Source organism: Caretta caretta, chromosome 1, assembly GCF_965140235.1.
Source record: "Caretta caretta isolate rCarCar2 chromosome 1, rCarCar1.hap1, whole genome shotgun sequence".
Lineage (NCBI taxonomy): Eukaryota > Metazoa > Chordata > Testudines > Cheloniidae > Caretta > Caretta caretta.
Genome location: NC_134206.1, coordinates 309782472 through 309795078, shown reverse-complemented (window position 1 = coordinate 309795078; position 12607 = coordinate 309782472). Strand labels below are relative to the sequence as shown.

At 42.5% G+C, this 12607-nt stretch overlaps 1 protein-coding gene across 3 annotated transcripts in view; it reads right to left on the bottom strand.

Moving 5' to 3' along the window:
- KCND2 (potassium voltage-gated channel subfamily D member 2) overlaps nt 1–12607 on the bottom strand; it is a 455155-nt gene that overhangs the window by 345380 nt on the left and 97168 nt on the right. The gene's annotated exons all lie outside the window — the stretch shown is intronic.

The following is a 12607-nucleotide window of genomic DNA, read 5'->3' as shown; positions in this document are numbered from 1 at the left end:
TCACTACATTCAGGCCAAGGCCTATGTTGGGTGTCCATTTCATTATCCTTTTCCTTCTTCAGTATAACTCAGACCAATGCAGGCACCATTATTATTTACTAGCTACCTATGTTTAGTAAATACATGCAATTAAAGTGTGGGGTAAGTTATTGCCAGAATTTGCAAAGTTTTCATCTTCCTTTAGGTTTCAGAGTAGCAGCTGTGTTAGTCTGTATTCGCAAAAAGAAAACGAGTACTTGTGGCACCTTAGAGGCTAACCAATTTATTTGAGCATAAGCTTTCGTGAGCTACAGCTCATTTCATCGGATGCATAAAAGTGGAAAATGCAGTGAGGATGTTTTTATACACACATATCATGAAAAAATGGGTGTTTATCACTTCAAAAGGTTTTCTCTCCCCCATCTCACTCTCCTGCTGGTAATAGCTTATCTAAGTAGTGATCACTCTCCTTACAATGTGTATGATAATCAAGGTGGGCCATTTCCAGCACAAATCCAGGTTTTCTCTCCCCCCACCCCAATCTCCTGCTGGTAATAGCTTATCTAAAGTGATCACTCTCCTTACAATGTGTATGATAATCAAGGTGGGCCATCAAGGTGAGCATCTTCCTTTAGTTGCTCTTTCTCTACCATGAGTTTGTTGTTATTTATCAAAAGTCAAAGAGCAGAATATGTAAATTAACCTGGAATGAGGAGTGTGGTCTACAACTCTGCTTCTCAGACACAAAGAAACTTTCTACCCAAGGAGAAAGCTTTCTTGAAGGCTGGTCTGAGTCTGTGGAACAAACTCCTCAAGGAACTAAAGGACATCACAAACTTCACCGTCTTCCACTCCAAATGCAAGGCAAACTTCTTTAACCTGCCTCTTCTGACATAAATACATACCAGTGTGTACATACTACCTACCGCCACAAAACAACACTTCGCTGCACACACAATTCTACTCCTTGGGAAAGAATGATGAACAGAACAAACCACACATGAGATGTTAGTCACATCACTTAATGTACTACTCAGGAGCTCAAGATAATTCGATCGTGAGGGCAATTTAAGTATCTATATAGAAGAGAATAGCACTAGAATTGTACATTCTAAAAAAAGGCATAGATTCCCTTGAAACAATTCTTAAATTCTCAAGTACCACAGAACAATTTACTGGCAAATAATTTTCAAAAAATACTGGTATCTAACTGGAATTCAGTCACTGAATATGAAATGTGTGTCATGGAAAATTCTATCTCACACAAACACACTATTTCTTAAAGACATATGTCTTATTTTGATTAAATGAACATGATCCATTTCTTTAATCTATATGCATGTTAGACAGTCTCTAACAAGGAGAGATGATTCTCTAATGTGTAGACATAATTCCAGGATACTTTCAGCACAAAAACTAAACTCATTTAATTTACTCTGCACAAGCTTCTGAAGGAAAATGGCTTGTTGACTGGCTTTTCAAATGCTTGCCAATGTTCCATTAGCATTAATTTTAACAACCTGGTAACTATACATGTCATAGAAAAGGGAATGTTTGCCCCCACAAAAATGTGTTCTATTACCTTTTGGCTACACAAATAAAAGATCTCTATGATGAATTCAGTTAGAATTTCTTAAAGGAAGCATTACCAAGACATACTTTTATTATTGCTTTAAACCTACAATAACAAAGGATTGATTAATGATTCTTAGACCTTTAAATATTTATCAGTGGTTCATAATGCTCTCCTGTCATCTAAATTGTACTAAAAGTGGATAATCTGGATTACAAAGTATTGAGGTGTGGACATAAAGTTTAGGAAGTTAAAAGACCACCACCAGATAAATGCCAGCTCTTTGATAAGATAATTTACATACAGATAGTGGCAGAAAAGACATCCTAATTCTTCTTTGAGAAATTGTACCAAACTATATTTATTTATTTAATATTGAGGAAGAAGTTGTAGGCCTATAGAGCTGTCTGCATGTTTATAAGCAGTGACCGTGAAAAGTTTTTACAATGTTTTTTTTAACTTGAAGCAAAAATTTACCTTACATGAACTGTGTCTGAGAAACTGCATTCTGTTAATTATGTTGTCACACTGCTGAAAAATAAAGCAAAGCTGTTCAATAAGACTTTAGCCAAGCTGCATCTTTGGCTCTTGTTGAGCACTATATGGCTCCCCTCAGAACAGTACTTGAGTTTGTCTCAAACATTACTACAGTTACCTTCACATCCCATCCCAGGGGATTTTCAAAAGCATGGGACTTAGGCATTTAGGCGCTTTTGTAAAGCCCACTTATCTGCTTTTTAGGTGCTTAAATACCTTTACACACCTGGCCCTAAGTGCTAAAGGTCGCTTTGGAAATGGTTCCTAAATCACTTGGTCACTTTTGAAAATTTTACTCCTGAGAGATTTGCTCAAGATAATGCAAGAAATCTATAGTAAAGACTGGAACTCAAGCCATTCCCTTGCCTTATCCACCTTTTCCTAAAGCATGCAGCCACATGCAATGGGTTAATTAGCAATGCAGAATAATAACAGTGAACAAATATGTGCCCAAGCAAACAAAGTGAATCCTGAAGTTCAGCCTCAAGGAGAAGTACTCATACTCAGTTCAGGCCACAGCTGAAGACCAGGTAAGAAATCAGACACAGTACATGTGAGCAAAAGTAAACCAGATACTTAAATTGATCATCTGATAGCCTAGGTTAATAACCTGGAGATTTATGTAAACATCACTGAAAATAAGTTTCCTCAAGTAGAAGAGAACAACAGCACAAGTCACGAAAACATTTTACTTACTTTTGATTCAAGACAGTTAAAAAAGCCCGAACTAAGAACATAAGAACGGCCATACTGGGTCAGACCAAAGGTCCATCCAGCCCAGTATCCTGTTTACTGACAGTGGCCAATGCCAGGTGCCCCAGAGGGAATGAACTTAATAGGTAATGATCAAGTGATCTCTTTACTGCCATCCATCTCCACGTTCTGACAAACAGAGGCTAGGGACACCATTCCTTACCCAACCTGGCTAATAGCCATGAATGGATTTAACCTCCATGAATTTATCCAGTTCTCTTTTAAACCCTGTTATAGTCCTAGCCTTCATCACCTCCTCAGGCAAGGAGTTCCACAGGTTGACTGTGCACGGAGTGAAGAAGAACTTCCTTTTATTTGTTTTAAACCTGCTGCCCATTAATTTCATTTGGTGGCCCCTAGTTCTTATATTATGGGAACAAGTAAATAACTTTTCCTTATTCACTTTCTCCACACCACTCATGATTTTATATACCTCTATCATATCCCCACTAAGTCTCCTCTTTTCCAAGTTGAAAAGTCCTAGCCTCTTTAATCTCTCCTCATATGGGAACTGTTCCAAACCCCTAATCATTTTAGTTGCCCTTCTCTGAACCTTTTCTAATGCCAGTATATCTTTTTTGAGATGAGAAAACCACATCTGTACACAGTATTCAAGATGTGGGCATACCATGGATTTATATAAGGGCAATAAGATATTCTCCGTCTTATTCTCTATCCCTTTTTTAATGATTCCTAACATCCTGTTTGCTTTTTTGACTGCCGCTGCACACTGCATGGATGTCTTCAGAGAACTATCCACGATGACTCCAAGATCTTTCTCCTGATTAGTTGTAGCTAAATTAGGCCCCATCGGATTGTATGTATAGTTGGGGTTATTTTTTCCAATGTACATTACTTTACATTTATCCACATTAAATTTCATTTGCCATTTTGTTGCACAGTCACTTACTTTTGTGAGATCTTTTTGAAGTTCTTCACAGTCTGTTTTGGTCTTAACTATCTTGAGTAGTTTAGTATCATCTTCAAACTTTGCCACCTCACTGTTTACCCCTTTCTCCAGATTGTTTATGTATAAGATGTCTTAACATCTGGAATTCATGGATAATTGGTTCCAAACTCATAATTTATTTATACTCAATTTACTTTTAATAATAAGAAAAAAAATCACCTAAACTTTTTGGAGCAGTTAGATCCTGAGAATTTACATTTCCTTACAGAAGATGATATGGCTTGTTGTGAAAGATCTACAAAAGGTCAAGCAGGACTATCAAGCAATTTCAGATTTTGTATTAAGGAGAATGTTAGCTAAAAGCATGTCATTTTTGTTTGTGCTCTTTATCTGTGATGGCCAGTTTGTTTGGCATTTTTATTGGCCTCTTTTCAACATTTTTGTCCTGACCTTATATTTGTACAGCACTCTGAGGACTCCAGGATACTTTTACAAATAGACATTGTTATTATAATTACTACTAGGTGAACCACACAACAAAGATTTTTTTTTTACAAAGGGAACATACTGTTTCCTGACTTGGAGACAATGGCCCAAGCCATATTTTGCAACCTTTTTCTCATATATGATGGTCATTGCTGAGAAACAGGCATGAGACAAATGTATTTTATAATGAACAGCTCCGAATTTTTCATAGATAACTCTCCTTACTGGGAGCCCAAGGAGACAATATTAATGGAGAAGAAGCTCCTTCAAGTAGCAGCAGTTTGTGCTTTTAAACAAGGGCCTATGTACTCTGCAGCCAGCTGGAAATAAATTCTGTGGCAAAGTCGCTGTATTCTGTGATACTGTGGTAAAAAGGCTGGAAATTATGCAGCATATACATGTAAGCAGAGTCAGGATGAGCTGTACCCTGACATCTGGTGGCGAGTTGTGGCAGGTTGTGGAAAAGAACTTCAGGGGCTGATCTCATTTGCATAGGCACACCCACCCCACCTAGATGGTCACTTTGGCTGCTGTAGGAGCCCCAGTTTCTCTGTTACTGGGGCAGGAAGAATAAACTGTTATCATCCTGATTATGTGAAGCAAAGACAGTGGAACTGTACTTGGCCTTTTGTTATGATGGAGGGGCTCACCATCAACTAAGCAGCACTCACTAGGCAAAGGTAATGGGTTCCAAAACCCAGTGAATTGAGAGAGAGGTTGGGGATGGATATTAATATCTGGTGGTATTGGTGCCACATGCTAATTGCACCCCTTTCCCCCACTGTGTAATATCAAAGCTAGTTTTGATTCTACTAGAAGTTGAGTTACAGGCTGCTGAGCTGAATTCACTTTGGGCCAATGATACACCAGCACTGAGGCTCCCCTACTACAAGCTGAAATTACTAAAGAGCTAAAATTATTAAGAGCTGAAATCACTGAGTGTTGTGTTAAGTAGTGGGAGGGTGCTGAAAATATATTGTGGAGCAGTTTGTGGGATGGCTGGAGCACCTCATGGGATGGTGAGTGGAGGAGAGTAACTGGTGGAGCGGAGTAGTTTGCAGGATGGCTGGAGTGGCTCACGGGACAGCTGGTGGAGTGGAGCGGAGCGGCTGGCAGAGCAGAGCAATTTGTGAGATGGCTGGTAGAGCAGAGTGGAGCCCCCATGGAGAGGTGGAGCAGTCAGCTTCTGACCACGTAAGGTGCCCCTTAAACCCAACCCCCCATTTCCACCCAGGCTGGGAGGTAAAACCCTGCAGATAACTTTTGAACTCTGGGGCTGCACTGACCAGGGACAGAGACTTTTGGGTTGTTGGACTTTTGGGACTTTGGGTAACTTTGGGTTGCTGGACTCCAGAACCAAAGGGAAAGGACATGGCCCAATTTGCTTGCAGTGGGTTTTTGCTCATGGGTTGCATTATGAATCCTGTTGGTGGTGTTTCCCCAACATAATGCCACATTGTTTCTCTCTGTTATTAAAAGGCTTTTGCTACACTCAGACTCTGTGCTTGCGAGAGGGGAAGTGTTGCCTCTTAGAGGCACCCAGCGGGGGTGGTATATATTTGTCCCAGGTCACTGGTGGGGCTTGAGATGGTTTTGCATTGTGTTATTGGAATGGAACCCTTAGATACTAAACCCAGCCCTTGTTGCTGCCAACTCTGATGGGCAGAAGGGTTACGTACATTTTAAAATTAAGGGATTTGCTGAATTAGATATAAAAATTAAATATACAGACATTACAGTAACCTGGTGTTATATATTCTGGGATTGTGCACTAAGCCACTTAGCTACATACCTGTGCAGTAATGATGGGGTGTGAAATAGTTAACAATGTTAAGTAGAGCTGGTAGAAATGGATGAATTTTGAAATCTCATCCAATAACTGTCTCTGTCACTCTTTGCATGGCAGGAAGAGAGAGCCTGCATAGGCCTCTGTTCTGCATCCGTCCCTCTGGAATGGGGAGGAGAATCAGCATTGGTGATCTGGGGATTGGTGATTACCTCTCTCCCCAAAGAGCGAAGCAGGAGCCAGCTAGAGGAGTGCTCTTTCTACTCTTCTCTGAATACCATCCCTCTTCATTCCCGGCATCTGTATGCACCCTTCTGCTACAGTATTCCAACTCCCCGGTCCACAGGCAGCAGTTGTGCATGTGGAACAGTGCTATATCCTGGATGGGGAGGATAGTCTCAAGGATTCCATCACAATGAGCTAAGTGGGAGTAGATTATTAGTAATGTTCGTCACTTGTGCCAAGTTTACACTGGTGCCCTGAGAAGTGAGGGGGAGGGAAAGCAGCTCTACACCACAACTCTACTTCTCCAATTCTGCACTAGCTGGAAGCTAAAACAGCCCTGGTGTAATTTTAGAGCAGCTACAAAGCTGCTACAACCTATGTTACCTACATCAAGCAGCTGCAGACCTGAGGATCTGGCAGAGTGTTGTACGCTCTGCCCTGTGCCTCCCAGCCTTGGTGGCCCATGATTGAGCTCATTGTTATTATTCTTTTGTGTATGCAAACTTGTGCTAGGGATGTCACAAAACAAAGGAGAGACATCTGGTAAAGTTTTCAAAAGTGCTTTAGTGACTTAGACATCGAAATCCCATTTTCAAAAATTATGTAGGCACAGAGGAGGGTAACAGTAATTGGGCTTGTGGTTATTCTGTAAGGCATGTGTGTATCTTGATGGTGCAGTTGATATATTTGAAAAAAATGCTCCCTCGCTTTTCACAGATGAGATGGCAGAACTGAATTTTTAGAAAAAAATCTGAATGAGGCAACTAGGGAGGATCAGTGAACAGATGAAGAGGGCACTTGAAGCCAAAGAGACAGGATGGAGGGAGGCACTGAGTTGTGAGAGGAGATGAAAGGTGTGGTGAGCCTACCATCACTGGCTGACTGGAGAGAATGGGGAAGAGGAGAGAATATAAAAGGAGACCTTTAGCTACCATCGTGCTCTCTCTTCAACCCACTTGTTTAATACTGAAGATGCTTGACTTGAACATTAATTTTTAGAAGTGGGTAAGAAACTGGATTTGTGAGACCAAAAGCAAATCAGATGCTACATTTGATTAACTGGCACTTTGTGTTTAACTCATTTTGAGATTAACTTGGTTTTCTTTCTCTCTTCTTGCATTATGTCAAGGTGAAAATGCATTGGCTTGCTTTCATTTGTATCTGGCACATGCTATTCATTCAAAGTAATTTTGAAATGGTTCATTATAGTTCTGTTTGGCACATCAGTTTAATAGTGTCTTTCACAAGGTAGTGGCAATTTGTAACCTTTGTTGAAACTAGACAGCTGATACTTTATCTTCATATTTCTGTAACAACACAAAACCATCAATTAGCAATTAATTAATTAATTGCTATCTTAACCGACAATAGGCCAGATCCTCAGCTTGTGTAAATTGATGGGAAGGAGCTATGTTAATTTATATCAGCTGGGGATCTGGCCCTAACTTTTTAGTCGACCAGCAGCAGCAGCTTCAACCACTATGAGTTAAGACTGCTTAATGGTTTCCCTTCCACCATCCCTTTTCACACAGTAAAACCTTCTGAAACTTTTTCACCGTTTGGGATTAACTTTTCCAGACTTGGAGCCTAAGTCTTCACTCTCTTGCTGTGTACTGTAGTGAATTACATCTGTGCTAAGTGAATGCAAATTGGGTGTAAAATGTAACCTGCTGATTGGTAATGTTTTGTACAGAAGGCAATGCAGTGTACATGATCATACAAGGTGCAAAGAAGAGCAGAATCAGGCCCCGTTCAACTGCACTTTGGAAAAACTAAACACAGTTCAATGTTGTTAGTTCAAGAAAAAAATAGACATTTCCCATTGAAATAAAAAACCTCTTATGATTTTAACAATGCTAGGAGTGAAATGGTGGGGGACATAAAGTTTAAATTTGACAGGGAAGTTTCCCTTACTCAAAACTGATTTTGAGTTTTCCAAGTAAAACTGGTTTTGATTTAGTTGCTTTACAACCAGTGGTGAGCTGGAGCCAGTTCGCACAGGTTGTTAAATTTAGAAGTTCTTTTAGAACCAGTTGTTCCGCCGAGGGACAACTGGTTCTAAAAGGGCTTCTAAATTTAACCGGCCAAAAGTGGCGCCTTAGGCACTGACTCCATGAAGGGAAAGGGGAAAATTTGCTGAGTGCAGAGCACCCACTGGCAGCTCCCCGCCCCAGCCTCTGCTTGCCTCCGCCTCCTCCCCTGAATGCGCCTCCCTGCTCCGCTTCTCTGCCCCCTCCCCCCCGGCTTCCCGCGAATCAGCTGTTCACGTGGGAAGCTGGGGCAGGCTGAGAAGCAGGCCCCCAGCTTCCTGCTCAGGCCCAGGGATGCCCAGGTGAGCGGGGGGGGCATGCTGCAGCAGGTAACTGGGGGGGGGCATGCAGGGGAACCGCTCCCCGCCCCAGCTCACCTCCGCCACCCTCAGCCTGAGAGGGAAGCCACCGCCTGCTTCTCTGACCCCCCTCGGCTTCCTGCCGAACAGCTGATTTGCGCGGGAAGCTGGGGCAGGCTGAGAAGCAGGCCGCGGCTTTCCGCTCAGACCCAGGGACGCAGAGGTGAGCTGGGGCGGGGGGGAGGGGCGTGGAGGACCGCCTGTGCCACAGCAGGTAACCCGGGGGGGAGGGGCGCACAGGGGAACCACTCCCCATCCCAGCTCACCTCCGCCTCCCTGGGCCTGAGCGGGAAGCTGCTGCCTGCATGTCAGCCTGCCCCGGCTTCCCGCCGAACAGCTGATTCGTGGGAAGCCGGGGGGCGCAGAGAAGCAGAGGGGGGCGGTACTTTCAGGGGAGGAGGCGGAGGCAGAGCAGAGGTGATCTGGGGCCAGGCGCAGGGTGGGGAGCTGCCAGTGGGTGCTCTGCACCCACCAATTTTCCCCGTGGGTGCTCCAGCCCCAGAGCACCCAGGGAGTCGGCGTCTAAGGTGCCACTTTTGATGTGATCAGTGGGTGAGCGACTGCTCCCCCCCCAGCTATGCTCCCCCGCTCCTAGGAGCCAAAGGGACCTGCTGGATGCTTCCTGGGAGCTGCCACAGGTAAGCACCTCCAGGACACCCCACCTCGCCCCCCAGCAGGTACCTCTGGCTCTTAGGGGTGGGGTGGGCACCCGCTATGATGGCCTATGAGAACCTCCTGCCCAGTTCTGGGGGCAGTCAGGGGACAGGGGAGGGGCATGGATGGGGCAGGAGTCCTTGGGGGGCAAGCATCAAGGAACGCTGGGGGGTTGGATAGGGCAGGAGTCCCGGGGGACGGGGGTGGGCAACGACCCCCTCATGGGGGGAGGAGGGAACCCGTTGTTAAGATTTTGGCAGCTCATCACTGTTTACAACCCACTGAAAATTACACTTTGTATATGCATAGTAAATGTTTAACTATGATAGCATAAGGGCCCAGTCTTGCTCCCATTGATTTTTGATGCAACTGCTGGCAGAGTAAAGTATCACACAACATGAGCAACAAATCTAGCTCTTTATGATTTGTTTTATTAACATTTCCCACTACTGTATATGTGACATATTTTTATGGCAACTGTACTGTAATTTATTAAAATAGTTATTTGTAAAAATCCTAGTTAGCTCCCTTTAAAGGTAGCACCATGGCAAGAGAGGAGAAAGGAGAGAGAGGGAAAGAGACAAGAGAAAACAATAGGGAAAGAGAGAGGAAAAAAACAGTAGTAGAAAAAGGAGGAAAGAAAGAAAGGAAAGCATAATCAGAGAAAGAAGGATGAGGTTGGTATGAGAAGACAGATGCAGAAAGGACAGAACTCACAATGAAAGTTCTGACTTTCATATTTCATAAAGGCTGCACCAAGAATTTTTTGTGGACATCAAGGTTTAGAGGTTAGCACCAAAATGTGTGTTTTGGTAGCTCAGTAGACTATAGTAACCAGACAGCCAGAATGTTCAACTTGCTTCATTAAAACGGTTACCTTGTTTTAAGAAGATATGTGAGTCTCTTATTTTTTGAAATCCTGGAGGCTGAAAACTAAGAGGAAGAATGTCTCATATGGTACAATAAAACAATGTTTTCATCCACACTAATATAAAAAGAGTGTTGAGATGCGCGGGAGAACTACCTGTAGACTTAAAAACAGGCCAAGGATTTCTAGTCCTCCCCCAAAGTATGCCTGGGTTGTTGGTGAAAAGGTTATATTTACTATCATGCTTTCACAACTAGTGGAAGGGAACATTCTCTTGATATGTGGGCCAATTTGAAAATCTGTGCACTATAAGCAAAGAGTGATGAAAATAGCAAATAGCAAATTCAAACCGGTGTGCAATGGTGTTTCATAAAGTGAGATAATGACAAAAGGCAAGCAAACATATCAAAGTGCCTCTTTAAAAGCCCAGATGCCAGGAAACTTCCAGAAGGCTAATATCTATTCAGTTTTCACTTGCTCTCTAGTAAAACAGAAAGGAAGATCTTGATCTGGCTAAATTTCCACATGTTCTTGGTGCATATATTCCGAACTATGGCATCAAAGGAACTATCATTTTCACTTCAAAATATTGCAAATTGTGATTTTCTGCATCCGAGAAATATTCAGTATTAAAGCTGAGCAAAAAACTACATTTTTATCAGACACTAGTGCTTATAGTACAAAAACACATGTATACATTTGGTAGACTACTTATTATGGCTTGTTTGCAGTGCTGTTGCAGCCATGTTGCTACCAGGATATTAGAGAGACAAGGCAGGTGAAGCAACATCAGTTGGTGAACAAGACAAGCTTTCGAGCTGCACAGAGAACAGAAGTTGGTCCAGTGAAAGATGTTATCTTACCTGTCTTGTGTCTGTTTATTACAGCAGCATTTTAGACTTCAGTCAACTTAAAATGCCCTTTTTTAATGGCCTCGTGTTCTCGATCAGCAAGACCACAAGTTGGAAAAATAAGTTAGCAAACTGTGAGGCCCTCAGATCAAGATTCCTCTTCTATGTGAACTGGCAAAGACTACATCCTATAGCTCCCTCAACTAAAAAGAGTTGCTTGCTGATTGTCAAAGCAGTTCACAATCACAAAGATGGAGGGTTTATCTTGGATGCACAGAGCCAAATCTTCAGCTGCAATTGAAGAGAGGGAAGGAGTAAAGAGACTCTTAGCCTCCTGTCTATCTCTCCTGCTCCAGGGGATGACACGTCATCAACATGGTAAGTATTGTGGACTATATTTTGAAAAAAAATAGTGACGTTTTAGGGTAGGTCCACACTGCTGTCAGGAGCTATGCTACATAATCAAGGTAGCTTTAACCTCACTAGCTGGCAACCAGAGCAGAAAATCTGTGGCAACACGGGCTTCAGCACAGATTTTAGTAGCCTACCAGGGACCCTGGGTAATTGCTCGTTGGGCTAGCCCACACTGACGCCTGTGCTGCCGTGGCTTCATGCGCCCATACCCCAACTAGCTAGATTAAAGCTAGCCCTGGTATGTCTAAATCTTTGCTGAAAAAATGGTGCAGGGGGGCTGGAACAATTTTTATAGTGGGGGTGCTGAGAGCCAGTGAACCATACTGTAAACCCTGTATATGAGGGAAACCACTTCAAGCTAGGGATACAGCAGCACCCCCAATACTCCTGGTTCCAGCACCTAATGAAATGGGGTGAAACTGAAGGCTCTCTTGTGAGAATTATTGCATATGCACATTAACACAGTGGGAACTGGCAAGCTTCTGCTGTATGTCTATCCTCACAGGTGTTTGCAATACCACAAACACAGTATCATCTGCAAATGTCATTAGCCTGGTGTTCCAGATCATTAATAAAGATGCGAAATAAGACTAAACCTAAAACTAACATCTGCAGTACTCCACTATGTAAAACTCAATACACTGCCTCATATCATTTCCCTCTTGGTGAAAGGACACATACACAAACCTTTCCACTAATTTTGAACCAATTTGTAAATGTGATTTCCTAAGAGAATGTATCCAAAGTTTTGCTATAATCTAGGTAGAATCTTAGGAAAATCTTGAAAAATCTTATTAAAAGCCAACAAAAGACTGAAGATGCTATGAGGATCCCCAGTGAAAAAAGGAAATGTAAAACTTTAAATTGTACAAAATCCTGTAGTTATTCTTAGCAATTCAGGATCTTATTTTATGGCCTGTTTTCCCTTAACTGAGTAGGAAAGTTCAAACATCATCTGATCTTTGAAACTTAAAACGTAAACTGGTCCATTAACTGGCCTGATTCCATGCAGAATTCCTGGATCTTAGTGTGGAAGGTGGAATTTCCAAAACCTTCAGCAGGATATGAATACCTAATTCCAATTCAGTTCTAATGGTAACCTAGCATCCAAATCCCCTACACAACCTTGGAAACATCTCCCTTAGTGCTTAATAGAGAAAAGGTTTTCTTGCACTGCCTTTT